Source organism: Chlorocebus sabaeus, chromosome 24, assembly GCF_047675955.1.
Source record: "Chlorocebus sabaeus isolate Y175 chromosome 24, mChlSab1.0.hap1, whole genome shotgun sequence".
Lineage (NCBI taxonomy): Eukaryota > Metazoa > Chordata > Mammalia > Primates > Cercopithecidae > Chlorocebus > Chlorocebus sabaeus.
In genome coordinates, this window is record NC_132927.1 from 21,029,986 (window position 1) to 21,052,159 (window position 22,174).

At 38.5% G+C, this 22,174-nt stretch overlaps 1 long non-coding RNA gene across 1 annotated transcript in view; it reads right to left on the reverse strand.

Moving 5' to 3' along the window:
* The window catches only part of LOC140710033 (uncharacterized), a 52,412-nt gene extending 43,437 nt beyond the window's left edge, over nucleotides 1–8,975 (reverse strand). The window contains exon 1 of the long non-coding RNA XR_012090902.1: nucleotides 8,858–8,975. This is a non-coding gene — a long non-coding RNA (uncharacterized lncRNA). The remainder of the gene's footprint in view (nucleotides 1–8,857) is intronic.
* Nucleotides 8,976–22,174: the final 13,199 nt, after the last annotated feature.

The window sequence follows — 22,174 nt, forward strand, 5'->3', positions numbered from 1 at the left end:
CTTGCCTGCAACTGTCCATCTATGTAACAGAGCAAGAGTTTAAACCTAGGCAATGTGGATTTAAAGACTTAACCACTACTCTATTCTCTCTCCAGTATATGACAGTTCTTACTATCATGATCCATGTGGGCACATAAACATGGTAATGTATTCATTAACTAGCTCTGTTTACAGGAAATAAATGAGAGAAGATGGAGGAGAGGAAGGACTAATTGCTAGATTAGCAACGATAATCCCATAAATTAGATGCTAGAGCCAGTCCAGACATGGATCTACGTGGAGAGAGAATGAAAAACACATAAAGTAGATCCACTCTGATGCCACAGATTTAAGAGAACTAAGCAGGATAACTGTAATCCCAACAAGACTGACAGAGAATAATAACTAAGCAGATAAGATAGATGGATTCTTTCCGATGTGAAGATGGCATGGGAGAGAGAGTGAAGCCCTCCACATGTGAACGATGACCACCTTTTAAAACTACACAAAAATATACTGCTAATGCTTTCACAGCAGTATATTTTGTCTACACTATTTTTATGACCTACTTATATAATGTAACATGGATGCTATTCTACTCTATTAATATCCACCCATCTATCATTGTTCCCAAATTTTATAACTAGCAAAAATTTACATACAACATAAAAAATTTGAGGAGAGTCCATGTTTTGTCCTTTCCTTTTATCTCCCCAAATCTCCAGAAACAGCATATTGGCAATAATAAGCATTTAATATGCTGAAGTTAAATCTATTAAAAATGTAGATACCTTTCATGGGAGGAAATATTTTCCCAGAATTTTTGGAAGACATTAGATGAAAGAGGAAATGGAAAAGTTTATTTTAATTAACTCAGAAAAATGGCGTACAGCAAAGAAAGATATTAATAATTCTAAAAATATTAAGAGAAAGTTTTAGAAAGGAAAAGTAATATCATGAAATAGGAAATGAATCAGAGAATGCAAGATTTAGTTCAGATGGATACAAAAGAGATGGAATTTTAAAATGCAACGTTGCATTAGAAACAAAACGGTATTTTATAAGGATTCTCACCTTTTTTTTTTTGAAATGGAGTCTCTTTTTTTTTATTATTTTTTTAAATTTATTAATTATTATTAAACTTTAAGTTGTAGGGTACACGTGCACAACGTGCAGGTTTGCTACATATGTATACTTGTGCCATGTTGGTGTGCTGCACCCATCAACTCGTCATTTACATCAGGTATAACTCCCAATGCAATCCCTCCCCCCTCCCCCCTCCCCATGATAGGCCCCGGTGTGTGATGTTCCCCTTCCCGAGTCCAAGTGATCTCATTGTTCAGTTCCCGCCTATGAGTGAGAACATGCGGTGTTTGGTTTTCTGTTCTTGTGATAGTTTGCTAAGAATGATGGTTTCCAGCTGCATCCATGTCCCTACAAAGGACACAAACTCATACTTTTTTATGGCTGCATAGTATTCCATGGTGTATATGTGCCACATTTTCTTAATCCAATCTGTCACTGATGGACATTTGGATTGATTCCAAGTCTTTGCTATTGTGAATAGTGCCGCAATAAACATACGTGTGCATGTGTCTTTATAGCAGCATAATTTATAATCCTTTGGGTATATACCCAGTAATGGGATGGCTGGGTCATATGGTACATCTAGTTCTAGATCCTTGAGGAATCGCCATACTGTTTTCCATAATGGTTGAACTAGTTTACAATCCCACCAACAGTGTAAAAGTGTTCCTATTTCTCCACATCCTCTCCAGCACCGGTTGTTTCCTGACTTTTGAATGATCACCATTCTAACTGGTGTGAGATGGTATCTCATTGTGGTTTTGATTTGCATTTCTCTGATGGCCAGTGATGATGAGCATTTTTTCATGTGTCTGTTGGCTGTATGAATGTCTTCTTTTGAGAAATGTCTGTTCATATCCTTTGCCCACTTTTTGATGGGGTTGTTTGTTTTTTTCTTGAAAATTTGTTTGAGCTCTTTGTAGGTTCTGGATATTAGCCCTTTGTCAGATGAGTAGATTGCAAAAATTTTCTCCCATTCTGGAGGTTGCCTGTTCACTCTGATGGTAGTTTCTTTTGCTGTGCAGAAGCTCTTTAGTTTAATGAGATCCCATTTGTCAATTTTGACTTTTGCTGCCGTTGCTTTTGGTGTTTTAGACATGAAGTCTTTGCCCATGCCTATGTCCTGAATGGTACTACCTAGGTTTTCCTCTAGGATTGTTATGGTATTAGGTCTAACATTTAAATCTCTAATCCATCTTGAATTAATTTTCATATAAGGAGTAAGGAAAGGATCCAGTTTCAGCTTTCTATTTATGGCTAGCCAATTTTCCCAGCACCATTTATTAAATAGGGAATCCTTTCCCCATTTCTTGTTTCTCTCAGGTTTGTCAAAGATCAGATGGCTGTAGATGTGTGGTATTATTTCTGAGGACTCTGTTCTGTTCCATTGGTCTATATCTCTGTTTTGGTACCAGTACCATGCTGTTTTGGTTACTGTAGCCCAGGCTGGAATTCAGTGGCACGATCTCAGCTCACTGCAACCTCTGCTTCCCAGGTTCAAGCGATTCTCCTGCCTCAGCCTCCTGAGTAGGTGGAATTACAGGCATGTGCCACTATGCCAGGCTAATTTTTTTGTATTTTTAGTAGAGACAGGGTTTTTCCATGTTGGCCAGACTGGCCTCCAAGTTCTGACCTCTGCTGATCCGCCCAACCTCTGCCTCCCAAATTGCTGTGATTACAGGAGTGAGCGGCCACACCCAGCCTAAAGCTTCTAATCTTTAACCCCTGGCACAAAATCAAACTGGAGGCTGGCTTTTGGAAGAGGATATCTCTTGGTGTCTATGCTGTTGTATTTTCACATTTTTAGAGCTACCTGTTGTATCATGCACCTGTCTGCTCTCAAGTGATTTACTAAAATCAAGAGTTTATGTGTATTTTCTAGTGGCCTGAATTTAGCCTCCTCTTCTCAAAAGATTTGACAGAGAAGAGAGAGAGCTCCTCATTCCCATTCCACGCCCCATGCCCCCAACAATGATTGCTTTCTCAATTTCATCCTACAAATTTGAAAGTAGCCAATGTAACTAGCACAATACAGTGTTAGCAATCTGTTCTCTGAAGTAAAATATTGCCCTAGCCAGATAAGTTGGCAATACTTGGTTGGCTTTCGTTCCATCATCACATGATAATTACACCATGTATCTCTAAGAGCTTACTTTGCAAAATGAACTTCTTATCATTGCACAGCAAGCATAGGCTACCGATTGAGAGAAAACAAGACTTTTCTGGAAAACAATGACAGTTCCTTTGCTTTGAAAGGAAATGGAGCATATGAGAAATAATTGCAAGTAAATTTAAAAGTAGAGTATGGATTATTTATATCCTTACAGACAAAATACAGGCCCACCCCACCCTTCTTAAAATTATCATTAGCATATGTTAAGTAAGTATATATATCAAGCTAAAAAACAATGTTACAAATTATTTTTAAATGACTTTTTAAGTATTAAAACATTGTGATATCAATGCTTATATTTTGAAAGGACAGCTTGAAACTATCTCAGGACTCATCTTAGGAAATTGCTCTTTCTAGTTTATGAATGGTAAAGGCTGACCAAACATATGGCCCACAAGGACCAGCAGAGTTCCAAAGTGTGGGTTCTATTGATTTAGAGAAGGAATTTGCAAATGCCTGTAAAAGACCAGGGAATCTCTCAATGATTACTACAACTATACTAGTTAACATTTCCGAAAAAGAATGTATTTTAGGTTTTATAGGTCATATATTCTCTGTTGCAACTACTGAACTCCGCCACTATAGCACAAAAGCAGCCATAGATAATACATAAACAAACGGGTGTGCCTGCATTCCAGTAAAGTTTTATTATAAAAATAGATGGCAGGTCAAGTGTGGCCCATGGATTATAGTTTGCCAATCTCTGATTTAGAGTCACAAAGACAGCTGACAGAAATTGGACATCAATATCACCATACGTGGCGACAGAGAGGATATTCCCTCTGAAAATAATAAAGGGAAAAAAAGTGGCACATAGAGTTTCTAAGCTGAAGCTAATATATAAGTGGTATCCTTCGTATATTTCTTAGATTTTACTTAATGCCATCTAGATAGGCAATAGTTAAATGATTTACTAAAGGTCAAAGTAATTTATTTATATGAAAGGCCATCACCACAACAAAAATTCAACAGGCATGGTATTTGCACATAATGCCACTCACTAAAAAATATTTGGAGAGAGGAGGACCTTGGGAGGACTCTCTCAACAATTACTACAACCATAATATTTCTGAACAAGAAAAATTTTTATTTATTATAAGGACATAACCAATTCTGTAATATAAGCTAGACTATTTACAATAGTCCCATCAGTCTTCTGAGCAACATAAAAAAGCCAAGAGTACATATTCATAAGTACACACATACATACACATATATGTATATGTATAAATATACATACATATGTACATACATACATATGTATATGTATATATACATGTACATGCAAATGTACATGCATACATATGTACATACATATGTACATACATACATAGGTATATGTGTGCATAATACCCCTATGCACACACACACGTATTCTTTGTAAGAAAGCAACCAATTACAATGATGCTGCTAATGATGACGATAGTGATGAAGGTCCTAACTATGTAGTTATCAGTGAGAGTACTTACCTACCACATTTTGGGAATCATGCTAGATCATTTTACAAAATTATTTCTAATCATTGGTATTTCCATGAAGTAGGCATTATTATCCCAACTTACACAGATGAGGAAATGTCAACTCTAGGTTACAAATAATAATAAGTTAGCCAGGCATGGTGGCATGCACTTGTGGTCCCAGCTGCTCAGGAGACTGAAATAGAAGGATCCTTGAGTCTGGGAGGTTAAGGTTGCAGTAAGTCATGATTGTGCTACTAAGTTCCAGTCTGAGTGACAGAGCAAGACTGTCTCAAAAGAAAAAAAAAAAAATGCTAAACATAAAAAGATGCAGAAAAATGTAAGATGTAAGTAAAAGAAAACTGTCAATAGAAATACACCTAGGAATGACAGAGCTTAGGGAATTAGTAGGAAAAAAGTTTTGAAAAGCTACCATAAATATGTTCACAATTTTTTTATTGTGAAGATAATGAGGAGACAAAGGGAGGATTAAAAAAACAAAATAAAACATCTAGAGATGAAAAACATAATATTTGAAATTTAAAAACCACATCTGCTTGACAACAGATTTATATACTGCAGAGAAAAGATAAATACGAAACACTGCTAAAAGAAATTACATATGACATAAATAGAAAAATATTCCATGCTCATAGATGGAAAGAATCAATATCATTAAAATGGTGATACTTCCCAAAGCAACCTACTGATTCAATGCTATCCCAATCAAACTACCAATGTCTTTTTTCATAGAATTGGAAAAACTATGCTAAAATTCCTATGGAACAAAAATAAGCCCAAGTAGCCAAGACAATTCTAAGCAAAAAGAACAAAGTGGGAGGCATCACATTACCTAACTTCAAACTATGCTAATAAAGCTACAGTAACCAAAACAGTAGGGTACTGGTATAAAAACATATATACCAATGGAACAGAATAAAGAACCTAGAAACAAAGCACATACCTACAATCATCTGATCTTCAATAAAGTTGACAAAAATAAGCAAAAAGGAAAGGACTCTATTCAATAAATGGTGCTGGAATAGCTGGCTAGCCATATGCAGAATAAAGCTGGACCTCTACTTTTCACCATATACAAAAATTAACTCAAGATGGATTACACAATTAAACATAAGACCTCAAACTATAGAAATCCTAGAAGAAAACCTAAGAAACACCATTCTGGATGTCAGCCTTGGGAAAGAATTTATGACTAAGTCTGAAAAAGCAATTGCAACAAAAACAAAAATTGACAAAAGGGACCTAACTAAACTAAAGGGCTTCTTCACAGAAATAAAAACTATTAACAGAGTAAACATATAAGCTACAAAACAGGGGAAAATATTTGCAAACTATGAATCCAACAAAAAACGAATACCCATAATCTATAAGGAACTTAAACAACTCAACAAGCAAAAGCCAAATAACCCCATTAAAAAGTGGGCAAAGCACATGAAAAGACACTTCTCAAAAAAAGACATATAAGCAGCCAACATACCTGAAAAAATGCTCAACGTTACTCATCATCAGAGCAATGCAAATCGAAACAACAATGAGATGCTATCTCTTATCAGTCAGAATGGCTTTTGTTAAAAAGTCAAAAAACAATAGATGCTGGTGAGGCTGCAGAAAAAAAGGAATGCTTATACACTGTTGGTGGGAATGTAAATCAGTTCAGTCAGTGTGGAAATCAGTTTGAAGATTTCTCATAGAACTTAAAACAACTACCATTTGACTCAGCAATTCCATTACTGGGTATATAGCCAAAAGAAAATAAATCACTCTACCAAAAAAAAATGCATGCACTCATGTATCAGTCAGGGTTCTCTAGAGGGACAGAACTAAACAGGTATGTATAGAGAGAGGCAGTTATTAAGTATTAACTTACTTGATCACAAGATCCTGCAATAGGCTGTCTGCAAGCTTGAGGAGCAAGGAGAGCCAGTCAGTCTCAAAACTGAAGAACTTGAAATACGATGTTCGAGGCCAGGAAGCATCCAGCACAGGAGAAAGATGTAGGCTGGGAGGCTAGCCCAGTCTCCCTTCTTCACTTTTTTTCTGCTTGCTTTATATTCACTGGCAGCTGATTAGATGGTGTCCACCCAATTAAGGATGGGTCTGCCTTCCCCAGCCCACTGACTCAAATGTTAATCTCCTTTGGCAACACCCTCACAGACACACCCAGGATCAATACTGCATCCTTCAATCCAACCAAATTGACACGCAGTATTAACTATCATAACTCATGTTCATTGGAGTACCACTTACAATAGCAAAGACATGGAATCAACTTAGATGGCCATCAATGACAGATTGGATAAAGAAAAAATGCAGTACTTATAACAAAATCATGCCCTTTACAGCAACATGAATGCAACTAGGGGTTCTCGCAACTAGTCAGGGTTCTCCTACCAAAAAGGACATTGGTAGTTTGATTGGGATAGCATTGAATCAGTACGTTGCTTTGGGAAGTATGGCCATTTTAATGATACTGATTCTTTCCATCCATTATCCTAAGTGACTTAATGGAGGAACGGAGAAACAAATACGGCATATTCTCACTTACAAGTGGCGGCTAAACATTGGGTAAACATGCGCATAAAGATAGAAACAATAGACACAGGGACTACGGGAAGCAGGAGGGAAGGAGGAGTGCAGGGACTGCAAAACTAAGAAAGTTCTTCTGGCTGGTGGAAAATTATAGAATTCGCAGACAGAAATTTAAATGTGCACAAGGAATAAAGAGTGCTGAAAGTGGTAAATATGTGAGTAAATATAAAGTATATTACTCATTTTAAAATTTACTTAAGTGATAACTGTTTAAAGAAAAATCTATAAATTATGTTTATAACTTGTGTAGAAGTAAAACACTTGATAATAATAGCACAAGGACAGGAGGCAAGAATGAAAATATACTGTTCTTATACTATGAAGTGCTAAAATATAGTTTGAAAAGTTAATATTACATTACAATAAGTTAAACATGTATATTGTAACCCTATAGAAACTACTAAAAATAAAACAAGTAAGTGTATCTAATAGACCAACAGTTACTATAAAATAAAGTACTAGAATGTACTGAATCCAAGAGAAAGCAGGATAATATAGGGGAAAGGAGATAATGTTAGACAAATCTAAAGTTACTGGCAAGATCAAAACTTTATCCCGACTATTTTGATCATGCAATTAAATGTAAATGGTCTAAACACCCCAATTTAAAAAGCAGATTGTCAGGCTACAGAACAAAGCAGGACCAACCAACTACATGTTATCTACAGGAAAAAAAAAAAAAAAAATGAGCACACACATTTTAAAAATAAGTGAATAATAAGGTCTAATCATATTAAACAGTCACCTCCAGAAACCCTAAATCCAATGAAAGAACTTCATCCTTAATATTCTGTTCCTCTGAAACCACCCATGGTACCAAAATCTATATTAGTCAGGTTTCTCTAGAGAGGGTTACCTAGTTCTCTAGCTCTCTAGTCAGGGTTCTCATAATTAGCCAATGTAAAGTGAATTTGAACATTCACTTTACAAACAAAGATATACAACTGGCCAGTAAGTCATGAAAATATACTCAACATCATTAGTCACCAGGAAAATGTCAATTAAAACAATGAAATAGCAGTACACACTTATTTTAAAAGACTGACAATACGAATTGATAGTACTAAAATTCTGAGACATTGCTAAGTAGAATGTAAAATAGTATAACCACTGTAGAAATCAGTTTCTTAACAATGTTGAAAATATACAAACCATATGACCTAGCAATTTCATTCTAAATATTTCCTCAAGAAAAATGAAAATCTATTCCCATAAAAATACCTTAGCACTAATGTTTGAGGCTGCTTTATTAACAATAGCCTAAAATTAGAAACAACCCAAATAATCATCAGCAGGTAAATAAATTAGCAAACTATGGTATATTCCTACAATGGAATATCACTCCATAAATAAAAAACAAAAATGTATACACTACTGATACCTAAAAAAATGGAAGAATCTTAAAACACACTTAATGAAAAAGCTATACACTAAAGTTTACATACTGTATTATTTCAGAAAGGCAGCATAATTTATAGCGACAGCTGATTTGCAGTTGCCTAGGGTTGGGTAGGGCGTGAAGATCAAAGCAAAGGAGCATGAGGAAACTTACCGAAGTGATGAAGCTGTTCTATATCTTGCTTAGAGTGGTGGTTATAAGGGGTACAGTCGATCCCTTTTATTCACAGTTTTCTCTTCTGTAGTTTCAGCTATCTACACCAACTGCTTTCTGAAAACTGTTAAGAATGTATAAGATATTTTGAGAGAGATAAACCATGTGATATCGTACATTGTTATAATTGTTCTTTTTTAAGTTATTAGTGTTAACCTCTCACTGTGGCTAATTTATAAATTAAACTATCATAGTAAGTATGTATGGGGAAACAAACATAGTATTTATATGGTTTGGTTATATCTGCAGTTTCAGGCACACACTGGGGGTCTTGGAACATGTTTCCTGTGGGTGAGGGGGGAGTACTGCATACTTCTGTTAAAACTAATCTACTGCACACTTAAATATCTTGGCTGTATGCAAATTATAGTAATAAAGTTGATTTTAAGAGAAAAAAAGAGATACCATTATTATAGAAATCCATCTGCTTGCTAAGTGTATACAGCCTTGGAAAAGTTTTGTTTTACTGTAAGTACCCTCTCATGTAGTATTATGTAAAATAGCCCCAATAATAACCCCTAATTCTTATATTCTCCCTCTACCACTTATTAGTTCTCATCATGGTTACACTTTGTACTTTTTGATGAATGCAAAACAGATGGAAGTAATTGCCAAATTCATAAAAAGCTGATATACGTCCTAACCACCACCCACATCAGAGCTGTTTTTTTTTTTTTTTTTTTTTTTGAGACACAGTCTTGCTCTGTCACCATGCTGGAGTGGAGTGCAATGGTGTGATCTCGGCTCATTGCAACCTCCACCTCCCGGGTACAAGAGATGCTCCTGCCTCAGTCTCCCAAGCAGCTGGGATTACAGGCATGCACCACCCCACCCAGCTAATTTTGCATTTTTAGTAGAGACAGGGTTTCACCATGTTGGTTAGGCTGGTCTTGAACTCCCGACCTCAGGTGATCCACCCACTTCAGCCTCCCAAAGTACTGGGATTACAGGCATGGGCCACCGCACCCAGCATAGAGTTGTTAACTGTAGGGATCTCATAATAATAGTAGGATCCAAGAAAGTAATATAATGTATGATGGGACCCAATATTAGACAATAGAAATAGATTGGGGACTGATATCAAGATAACTTGTCAGAAAATTAAAAAAAACTAACGTGCTGTCCAAAATAATCAAGTTTTTTTTTCAAATGCTAATAAGAAATTTAATATATAAATTATATTTTAAAGCCAGACTTTCAGGAATGATCAGTCCAAAGAAAATGCATATATCTAAAGTAATCAAAAAGATTCCCTATAGGTTATATTAAATTATGGATTTATAAGTTATTAATAAAAAATTTGAATATTTAAGAGATTTTGAGAAGGAAATGAAGTCAGGTGACACTAAGAAAAATAAGGCTTGAGTCAACCTAAATTTGTGTTCTTCATAAAAGCAAAGTGAGGAATAGAAGAGAGAAAATATGTAGATGAAAAATTAGAAACAAAAAAGAGACATTTCAAGCTGGGCATGGTGGCTCACACCTGTAATTCCAACCGTTTGGAAGGCCAAGGCAGGAGTCACTGGAGGCTAGTTCAAGACCAACCTGGACAACATAGTAGGACCCTATCTCCACAAAAATTTAAAAAATAAAAAATTAGCTGGACACCATGGCACACAAGGGTAGTTCCACACAATTGGGACACTGAGGCAGGAGGATCACTTGAGCCCAGGGGGTCCAGGCTGCAGTCAGCCATGATGATGTCACTATACTACAGCCTGGGTGACAGAGTGAGACCCTATCTCAAAAAAAAAAAGAGAGAGGAGACATTTTTGTCCTGATTTTGAACCTGGTCTAAATGAGTTGGACAATCCAGCTCTCTTATCTCATGTCTCTTTTATATCACTGCAGGAAGTATTCATACAAAAAACAATACTAGTAAGTCATCCTTCCAAGTATACCGTGAGTGTAGACTTCAATTTCCCTATGATCTCTGATTCCCTGCTGCTGACAATGGCCATATCCCAAAGTCCTGTTTCAACCACAACAGGAGAGCTTAAGTTGCATTGCTTTGTTTTCAGAAACTGCAGTGCCTTTGTAGAAGCAACTAACACAGAAAAATTAAGTAGAAGTTCAAGGTTATATAAAAAATAGGTGGGTACTCTGGAAAAAAAAATACTGATCCATTAATAACTGAGAACAAAACACTGCAGGTAAAAGAGAAATCTTTGTTAAACACCCCAGGTCAAAAAACTAGCTTCCTTAAAAGTAACAGAAAACTACATTTGTGTTTGCTCGTATGTGATCTTTCTTGTACCTAGATCTTATTTATTTTGCACTATGGATCTTTTTGGAATTCACTTATTTGACACAATTATTAAGCCATTTGCTAAACATCTCAATTTTAGGCACTGTACTAAACACAGGCAAGAAAGAAATGAATATGAAATTGTGGTTTCTGTGGCTTTGTGGCTTTTGCCACTGAGAAGCCAGAAATAACCATTGGCAGCCCTGCTTATCTAGTGCAAATTCCACATGCTAGCATTATCAATATGACTTAGGAAAACTGAAATCAGTCTTTTCAGTTTACAAGATTCAGGAGCTGCCAGAATATCCTGTCACACCTTAGGCTGGTGACTGTGAAAGAGCACAAAACCCATTGCACATAGGTAGGAATTAGGAATAATTAAAGCATCTTTTCAGACCCTAGCAGGAGACATTGATATGACCTTAAGGATAAATACCCACCAACTCCTGCTGAGACACAAAAAAGCACAATATGTTTCACAATATGTTTTAGGCAAGGCATCAGCACTCAGCTGTTGTTACAGGCACATACTCCTAACTTAGGTATTCAATTTTGTCTGCCTATTAAGCTAAGTTGCAGTTCGTTCACAAGGACTCAAATATGGAAGTACGGGGTCCTTCTCAGGCCACATTTAGTTTGCTTTAACAATGGATTCAAAGATTTTCTGATTGACAATTGGTTGAAAAGGTTAAATTATTAGCTAAAGACCTGAATCAATAGAAAGGAGTGTCTGGGTTAAGACCATGGGTTGTGGGCTGGGTGCGGTGGCTCATGCCTATAATCCCAGCACTTTGGGAGGCTGAGGTGGGCAGATCACCTGAGGTCAAGAGTTCGAGATCAGCCTGGCCAACATGGTGAAACCCCGTCTCTACTAAAAATACAGAAATTAGCTGGATATGGTGGCAGACACCTGTAATCTCAGCTACTCGGGAGGGTGAGGCAGGATAATTGTTTGAACCTGGGAAGCGGAAGTTGCAGTGAGCCAAGATCGTGCCATTGTACTCCAACCTGGGTGATAAAGTACAACTCTGTCTAAAAACAAAGAAAAAAATAGATAAGGGGTTATAGAGACCAAAGTCCTTATTATATAGATAAAGTCTCACAGGTGGCTGCCCTTAGAAGCAATAGATACCAAAAGTTTCCTATTCAGACCTTTAAAAAGTGTTAGACTCTCAGCTAATCTCTTCAGGATCAGAAAAAGACTGAGAAGAGGATTCTCTACAGAGTATAAATATCCCCCACAAAAGTGTTTTGTGAGACCATTTCAAAATATGTCAAACAAATATATTTTGGGGTAAAATACTTAGATTTATTTCAGGGCCTGCTATCTGTCATGTGACGCTATACTAGAGTCAGACTGGAATTTTTTATCTTCTTACTACAAAGAGTCTGTTTTGTCAGTCTAAAGATCTCTGTTTTAATGTTAGTGCTGGTTGGTTATGTCTGAATGCCAAACGGAGGAGAGTATAATGAGGCATGTCCAGCCCCCTTCCCGTCATTGCCTGAACTACTTTTTCAGATTTCTTGGGGATCCCGTTGGCCAAGAGAGGAGTCCATTCAGTCTATTGGAGGGCTTAGAAATTGATTTTTGGTTTGCAGAAGAATGGAGAGAAGCTGAGTTCCCAGTTAAAGGAGGGGATGGAAGGCATTGGGGAGTGTGTGATAGGAAACACAAAGATAGGCTTCTGGATAAGTTACTACATGTAGCAAGTTAAGAGTAACTACTACTTATGTTGCAGAAAATCAGGAGGGCAAGGGAGACCTCAGGGTATAGCAGGAGAATCTTTTATTGAGTGTACCCCAGCCCAGCAGACTCAACGTCCAAAAAACTGGGCCCGGAACAAAAACAAGGTTTTGCTTATATACCTACTCCTAAGCGGCCCAAATGCAAACTTACAGAGGCAGGACAAAGGCCGTTAATCAAACTAAGACAGGCTTATAACTCAGGTTTAGTATACTCCTTACTATGCAGCCCAGATGGTCGTTGTCTGGTTAGCTCAAAGGAGTTTCACAAAGACTCATCTTGCTACCCCTACCATGGCGCCTAGCTGGCTACAAGCTAGACCTGCTCAGGCTATACTGCTTAGATGAAGAAGCAGGAACCTGCAATCATTAACTACAGGAAAAACAGAAACTCATACAACTTACAGAGCAAGAAGCAAGGTATAGTTTACATAGCAGAGGGGATGGGATTCTAGGGGAAAGTTTACTCACACTAAAGGAGAGATAGGAAAACTTATCTCTTCACATCCTTTAGTTGAGGGAGTGTTGGGAGAGTCTTTAGAGCACATTCCTCTGAGCTGTGGCCCTTAGATAACGTTATCGAAACTTTGCCTGTTACTGCCTTTGAAATGAGTCAGCTAACACAGGCAGCTTGTTTTTTTTTTCTTCTTTGATTTCTATTTTCTTTCTTTCTTTAATTTTTTTTCCCTTTTTTCCCTCCTCACTTATTAAATATTTATGACACTGTTAGAAATGCAAAGTTCTTGTTCCTCGGTGCCGTGAAGAAATAGCACTTGAACGTAAATTTAATTCTCTCAGCAAGGCAATTTTTACTTCTATAGAAGGATGTGACTCACGAATGGAGAAATGGTGAGAGCACACCTGGACAGGGGAGGGGAAGGTGTTTTTTTTTTTTTTTTTAAATGAAATTGTAAATTGTATTGTTTTAATGTGTATGTATGTTTAGTGACGTTTACATTTTGAAATAAAATTTATGATTCATTATTTCATTTGCTGGAGTTAGTTTCTTTGAAGAGTATGTATTGCAGAGGCTCTGGGAGGGAAGGGAACTGAAATGGACAAACTCAAGCAGTCACAATTGACTGAGGGACTGAAGCTTGCCTGGAACTTGGCAGGTCCTATTTTGGAAGGAAGGCTTTGCAGAAGAGCTCTTGCAGAGCATGGGTGCTCTTCTGGTTTGAGGGGAAGGAGTTCTTATTCCTGATGCAGGTAGCCCCTACTGCTGTGTTGTTCCCCTATTGGCTAGGGCTGGACTGCACAGTCTAAGCTAATTCCGATTGGCTATTTCAAAGAGGGCAGGGGTATGAGCCAGAGTGGTGGGGTGAGTAGTTTGGAGGGAAGGATGGTTAGGAACAGGTAACTAGAGATGATTTAGGTCAGAGCAGGTGACTAGGAGTGACTTAGGTCAAAGCAGGTGACTGGGATGAGTCAGGACGGGGCAGGTGACCAGGGGTGACTTAGGTCAAAGCAGGTGACCAGGATGAGTCAGGACAGAGCAGGTAACCAGGGAACAGATGTGAACTACTGATTAGGACTGGCGGGAAAGTTGTTTACTAAAACTAGAAGCAAGGGAGGTGAGAGAACCAGGAAGTTAAACTTTAAAATGGAGAATCAAAGAATAAGAGAGCTGAACATACCGATACATTGATTCTTTGAAGAGAAACTGGGAGTTCATTATATTTAACTGTCACGCACATCCATGTGAAGGGACCACCAAACAGGCTTTGTGTGGGCAATAAAGCTTTTTAATCAACTGGGTGCAGGCGGGCTGAGTCCAAAAAGAGAGTCAGCAAAGGGTGGTGGGATTATCCTTAGTTCTTACAGGTTTTGGGATAGGAGGTGGAGTTAGGAGCGATTTTTCGTGGGCAAGGGGTGGATCTTACAAAGTACATTCTCAAGAGCAGAAAGAATATTACAAAGTACCTGATCTTATAAAGTACACTCTCAAGAGCAGAGAGAATATTACAAAGTACCTTCTTAAGGGCGTGGAAGGATATTACATAATACCTTCTCAAGGGTGGGGAGGGTGTATCATGTAAAGTACATCCACAAGGGCAGGAATATCACAAAGTACATTATCACATTATCACAAGGGCAGGGAGGGTGTATTGTCACAAAGTCAATTGATCAGTTAAGGTGGGGCAGGAACAAACCACAATGGTGGAATGTCATCAGTTAAGGCAGGAACTGGCTATTTTCACTTCTTTGGTGGATCTTCAGTTGCTTCAGGCCGTTTGGATGTATACATGCAGGTCACAGGGGATATGATGGCTTAGCTTGGGCTCAGAGGCCTGACATTAACAACACTGCGCTTGCTGAGCATTATATACTCAATAAATCTCCTGAGGAAGGCACTATTAATTATTACTATTGTCAAAGAAACAAAGCTTGTATCATGTTTGGATTTGAATCCACTGGAAGTACTTTATGTTGTTATTGCTATTGCTTGCTGAAGGCCCTCAGGGAAACTCAGGTTGGAGCCCATTCTGCTTACCCAAGGCTGGTAAGTTCACTTACAGCTCAAAGGAAGAAATGTCATTTCCTAAACCAAATTTATTTGATAAATTTAAATGAAAACATAAGGCTTCCCAGTGCTTGCCTATGAAGGTTAAGTTCCAGAAAAATTAAACAGGAAATTTTAAATGTCTTAAGAAGAATTTGTCTTGTCTTCTTAAGAAAGAAGCATCTACATTCCTTCTCAGGGTTATATCAAGAGATAGAGTCCATATATATTTAAAGTTAAGTACGGCTTTTTGCCCCACATGTCTGCTCCTACAGAAGTAATCATTTTTGATTGTGTACCCCTGTGATATTTGAAATACCTATTTGGTCTGTATCCCTGTTTCCTGTTATACAATTTTAAAAATCCTTGGACTCTCCAAAGTGCTATCTTTTTGCATACTAATGTTGGCTGATACCTTCAGGATGGGGATGATCAACTGAAACAAAGGCATAATTAAAGACTCCTGAGAAAGGTAAGGACTGAAGGTCAAGTTGATCAGCAATGGCCAATGGTTTAACTATTTAGACCTACTTAGTGAAGTCTCTAAAAAAACCCAAGAGGACACAGTTCAGAAAGCTTCTGGATAGGTGAACATACGGAGGTTTCTGGAGGAGGGTATGCCCAGGAAGGACATGGAAGCTCTGTGCCCCTTTCCCCATACCTCATCCTATGAGTCTCTTCATCGTATCCTTTGTAATATCCTTGACAATAAATGATAAACCTAAGTGTTCCCTGATTTTTGTGAGCCAATCCAACAAATTAATTGAAACCACAAAGAGGGTCACAGAAATCCCAAATTGAAGACCATCAATCAGAAGTTCCAGGCCAGGCGTGCTGGCTGACACCTGTAATACTAACGCTTTGGGAGGCCAAGGCAGGTGGATTGCCTGAGCACAGGAGTTCAAGACCAGTATGGGCAACAAGGTGAAACCTTATCTCAATTAAAATACAAAAAATCAGCCAGCTGTGACAGCATACACCTGTAGTCCCAGCTACTCGGAGGCTGAGGCAGGAGAATTGTTGAACCCAGGAGGTGAGGTTACAGTGAGCCATGATTGTGCCACTGCACTCCAGCCTGGGTGACAGAGTGAGACTCTGTCTCTTAAAAAAAAAAAAAGAAAAAGAAGTTCCAGAGACCTGGACTTGTGACTGGTGTCTAAAGGGTAATCCTGGGGACTCAACCCTCAACCTGTAGGATATGACACTATTTCCATGTAGATAGCATTAAAACTGACTTGGAGGACACCCAGTTAGTGTCTAGTGTCTGTTGTAGAATTAGTTACTAGCTTGGTGGTGGGGGAAAAAATCCACATATTTGGTCACAAAAGTCTTCTTCTGTGTTGATGATTATTGTTATGGTGGTGTGACAGGAGAAGAAAAGCAAGGATTAACAGTTTTTCTGAAACTACCTGTGATCACAGAATATAAATTTTTTTACACCCCTTGTTCTACCCCTTGTGGAATGGGGAGCACAGGTAAGCAGGTGCAGGAGTGAGGGCAAGCACTTTTGGGCTCTGGCAGGGGCAAAACTCCGTGCAGGCTCTGCAGCAGCATTTAGTGGGTTGCCCACGACCCCTGAAGCCCCAGAAGGCGTGTTACAGTGCCCATTTAGCTTTTCTGTCTACGGACAGCTTAAGTGGTAACAGCTTGGTGGAGGGTTAGTGTGACAGCCTTTTGTACCTGCACTCGTGGCACCCAAGTTCTTGTGCAGTGTCCAGGAGGAATGAGGTCGTGTGAATAAACTGAAGATGGTAAACATGGTGGATTTTATTGCTGATGAAAGTGGCTCTCAGTGGGAAGAACAGAGCACAAAGGTAATCTTCCTCTGGAGTCCGGCCATCCCCGGACTCCTCTCTGAGGCTACGCCAGACTCATCTCTGAAGCTACACTGTCAAGCTGTCCCCCTGAAGTCAAGCTGCTTCTCTCCAATGTCCAACCATAGTTTCTGTCATCCAGCTGCTTCTCCTCTCTCCTGGCTGAGTTCTAGGGTTTTTATAGGGTCATGATGGGGGCAGGGTGGGCTATGGGTGGTATCAGAAAAGACAACATTCAAGCAGGAAAACAGGGATGTATGTTCTCACTTCGGACCACAGTATTAGGCTTTTCAGCTTGAGCGTGGGGCCCTGTCCGGGACCAGCTCTCTTGTGCCCAGAATTTCCCTGCCTCCTGTCCCTATCATTTATTTCATCAGCAGCACATTATTTGTATTTCCAAAATTATTTCCTCCTAAACCTTATTTGTTAGCATTATTTGTGAAATGTGGTTTCTTTTATTTTTAGCCAACACTGAATCAAGTTTTCTGTTTCATAAGTTCTATTTTTTTCAGCACATTACATATGAAAAAATTGAGGCACAGAGAAGATGAATATACCAAAATTCACACATATCTCAACTACCAGGTTAGAACTGCAACCCAAATCTGAGTCCCAAGGGATTCCCTGTCCCATTATATGACTCTGCCTCCCTCAAGTGCTGGTAGAACAGCTGAAGCAATGGGAAGTTTAATGTGAGAAAGAAGTGCAAAAGGAAGCCAACAGGCTGGATATGTTTCTACATGGGAGCTGGCTGTTCAATTCCAAGCTTTGGAACACACAATATGCTAAAGACTCCTAGTTTGTTTCTGTATCTAGAAGGTACATGAAAAGTTTCAGCAGCTATGCAAAAATATCTGGCATGAGAAAGCTGTGCCACTAAGACTCACCTGAATAATGCAAGCCTATTAACAGTATAGTCAGGGCACATCTGGCAAGGTGAGGAAATGATCAAGAATAAATATATGAACGTCCATCAGAGGCAGCATTGTGTAGTTGTTAGGAAAGCAGATCTTGATATCAAACTACCTGGGTAAGAATTCAATGTTCACATCATTGTATTCTTGTGACCCTGAGAAAATTATCTAATATCTCTCTGCTTCAAATTATTTACAAGTAAAATAATAAGAATAGTATCTACCTCACTTTGTGTGAGGATAAGTTAATACATCTAAATTGTTTATAAACCTGCTTATTATTTAGCAAGCCCTCAATGTGAGTTTTCTTATCATCAATGAGGAAAATGAAGTTGAAAGTAGAGATTCATCTACCTTCCACTCTGCTTTTAACATCTTAGACTATCAAGCTTGAGACACTGTAAATGGGTGCATTGAATAATCAATAAAGTAGTTAGCAAAAAGAAGTGATTTTAAAAATGCACAGATGCTTTAGCAGGTAAGATAACTATGGAAAGGCAGATGCCCACAACCAACATATTTACTCAAAACGTGGTAAACCTGACAGGTAATCTACCTAACTTTAAAAAAAAAACAAAAAAGCAAAAAAAAAAAAACGGCAAATTCTGAATGTATTTCCATAAAGGATTAGAGTCAGAATGGTTCAATGGTTACACAGGTACTTATGCTGAGCAAACTGAATACTTAGATTCAAGGCAGCAAGATTCATCTAGTGTAGACTGACGGCATTGAGGCCAGCGAGAATCACTCAGACTCATTTAGGATATGCTTAGTTCAATGCACATTTGGTATATTTCTCACCAAGTTTTTATTGGCCTTATTTAGGGTACCACACCCTGAATTTCTTTAGATAATGACACCCAACTGATCCTCAATCTATCTGGTTCCAGTGGTGATCCAACCTCAAAAAGGGGGCAGAAACCCATGCCCTACTAGTTCTTTAGTACGAGGTTAAACATGTACCCAGGTTGTTCCAATCAGAACATAGGCAAGGATTTGATCAGAATACTCAGAAAAAGATGCTTTCACTTCTGTGGGATTTTAACCCAGGAAAATGTAGGCTTAAAACTTCTATGTGACAACTTCTTTTTCCCACCCCTGAAGACTAACAATGAAACCAACAGGGAAAAAGATAAGAAATAAAGAGGAGAATGAAATCCTGATCACATTGTTTGAGCCTATAACCAGGCCACACTTAAAATGAAACTATCCTCTGGATTTTCAAGTTATATAAGCCAATAAATCCCCCATACTTTTAAAATCAGTTAGAGTTAGTATTCTGTCTGGTGCAACAGAAAGAATCCTAGCTGATACACTTAGGAACTGAAAGGGAACACTTAGATGAAGACGGATTTTTGTAGTTAGCAAAAACTGTAATCGAAAAGTCATGGAGTGGCATCAGTAAAATGCCAACTAGAGTTATCCGGCTTTCCCCACCTCAACAAAAAGGGACCAAAACAATAAGAAAAAAATTATATTTTGAGTAGAGTGACTAATGAAGTACCCTAGAGAACAGCAGGGAGTGGTAAAAATCCTGTGGACCACAAACACTTAGGATAGCACCAGAGAGAGGGGTACAAGTTACCCTGCCACTTTACAATGTCTCCCCTACCAGGATAAGCTTGGAGATGGCGGGATTTCTTCTTACAGGTAAAAGAAAAGTTGAACACACCCAGGAGTCCCATTATCATCACAGATGCCAGTGGTTCTTTCTATAGAAGAATCCCCTAGCCCTCACAGGTCCCAAACTCACTTTGGAGAGTTGCTAGAAGTTGGCACAGCTGCATTGCTCTGGAATAGGAACTCACATTGTGAATCCCCCACTCTTGGGATGTAAACTGCTACTACATAGCACCATCTTAACACCAGACCCACTGCTAGAGTGTGTTCTACCCTGGGGGCCAGAAGACATTGCCTTTATCCATTGCCTAGGTCCCAATATCATTCTTTCACGTTCACATGCATGCCTGAAACACCATGACCCTGGGTACTAGGATTATAGGCTGGACAAATGATTAAAACCCCAGTATTTGAAGCCATATGTCAATTAGTTCCTCTGGGTAATAAGCAGACTTCCACAGCAGGGACACCACCAAACCACCAGCCAGGTTACTGCTCCCACATGTGCCCCCGTCAGGCAGCCAGGCAGTTTATAGTACATGTGAGAGCCTGCGGATGGTTTTACAGTCACTTCAGTAGAGCCCTGCTTTGCCAGAGGGTCCACCACACTAACAATGGCCTGCTACATCTGTGCCCACCCTGATACCCAGTCTGTTAGTGACCCAGTTCTGGGAGAGACTGCCACACTGCTGGCCGGCCAACCATGCCTGCATGTGTCTGGCCCTGCAACCAGCTTGGCACCCCTTCCCCCAGCAAAAATGCACCCTGGCCATCAGAAACTCCCACAGCTAAGGCATTGAGGCAAACACAAATATCGGCCAATGAGAAATACAGTTGAAGAAACTACACAGAGACCACACTACTGAGTCCACACAGACACAAAGCCAATGCACTATACCCCATTGACACCCAGGATGCTCTACAGATTAAAAAAAAAAAAAAAAAGACCTTTCCCCCTACAAAATCATTTCATAAAACTGGAAAAAGCAATCTGTTCCACTAGATGTATAGATATCAGTAGATATCATATCAGTAGATACGAGAAACAAACAAAAAAATCCAGGAAACATGACAACCCCAAAAGAACACAATAATACATGAGTAGTAAAACCCCCACAAAGGATATTTACAAAATGCCTGAAGAGAAATTCAAAATAATTACCTTCAGGAAACTTAGCAAGATACAAGAGAATACTGACAAACAATTCAATGAAATCAGAAAAGCAATTCATGATCTGAATGAGAAATTCAATAGAAAGAAATAAGAAAAAAGCAAACAAAAATATTACAGCTGAGGAATTCAAAAAGTGAATTAAAAATACAGTAATACAATTAAGACCTTCAACAACAGACTAGATCAAGCAGAAAAAATAATTTCTGAACTTGAAGACAGCTCTTTTGAAATAACCCAGTCAGAGGGGAAAAGAAGAAATAGGAATAAAAAAGAATAAAGAAAGCTTACGGGACTTTGGGCACACCATTTAGCAAACATATGTTCACATTACAGGAGTTCCAGGGGAAGAAGAGATGAAAAAAAGGCACAGAAAACCCATTTAATAAAATAATAGCTTAAAACTTCCTAATCTTGTAATAGATATGAATATCCAGATCCGAGAAACCCAAAAGTCCTCAGTTAGACTCAACCCTTTTCAAGGCACATAATAATAAAACTTTCAAAAATAGAGAATTTCAAATGCTGCAAGACAAAAGTGTCAAGTTACATATAAGGGAATCACCATTAGACTATCAGAAGATTTCTCAGCAGAAGACTTATAAGCCAGGAGAGAATGGGATGATACATTCAAATTGTTGAGAGACATAATTGTCAACTACTAATACCGTATTCAGCAAAACCATCCTTCCAAAATAAGAAGAAAATAAAGGCCTTCACAGATAAGCAAAAGTTGAGGGAATTCATCACCACTAGACTGGCCTTACAAGAAATGCTTAAGGGGCCAGGCATGGTGGCTCATGCTTATAATTTGAGGACTTTGGGAGGCCAAAGTGGAAGGATTCCTGAAAACCAGGAGTTCAAGACCAGCTTGGAAGACAGAGTGAGACCCTGTATCTACAAATAATAATAATAATAATAATCTGGTCATGGTGGCATGTGGCTGCAGTTTCAGCTACTCATTAGGCAGAGGTGGAAGGATTGCCTGAGTTCAGGAGGTCGAGTCTGCAATAAGCCATGATCACACACCACTGCACTCCACTGTACACTCCTGGGTGGCACAGTGAGATCCTGTCTCAAAAAGAAAAAAAAGAAAAGAAAAGCAAGAATGAAATTCTTACAGGAGTTCTACAACTTTAAGTAAAACAACAATTACTATCATGAAAACATGTGAAGGTACAAAACTCACCAGTAGAGGAAAATTCATATTCAAACTGAGAATACTCCAGTATTATAAAGACGCT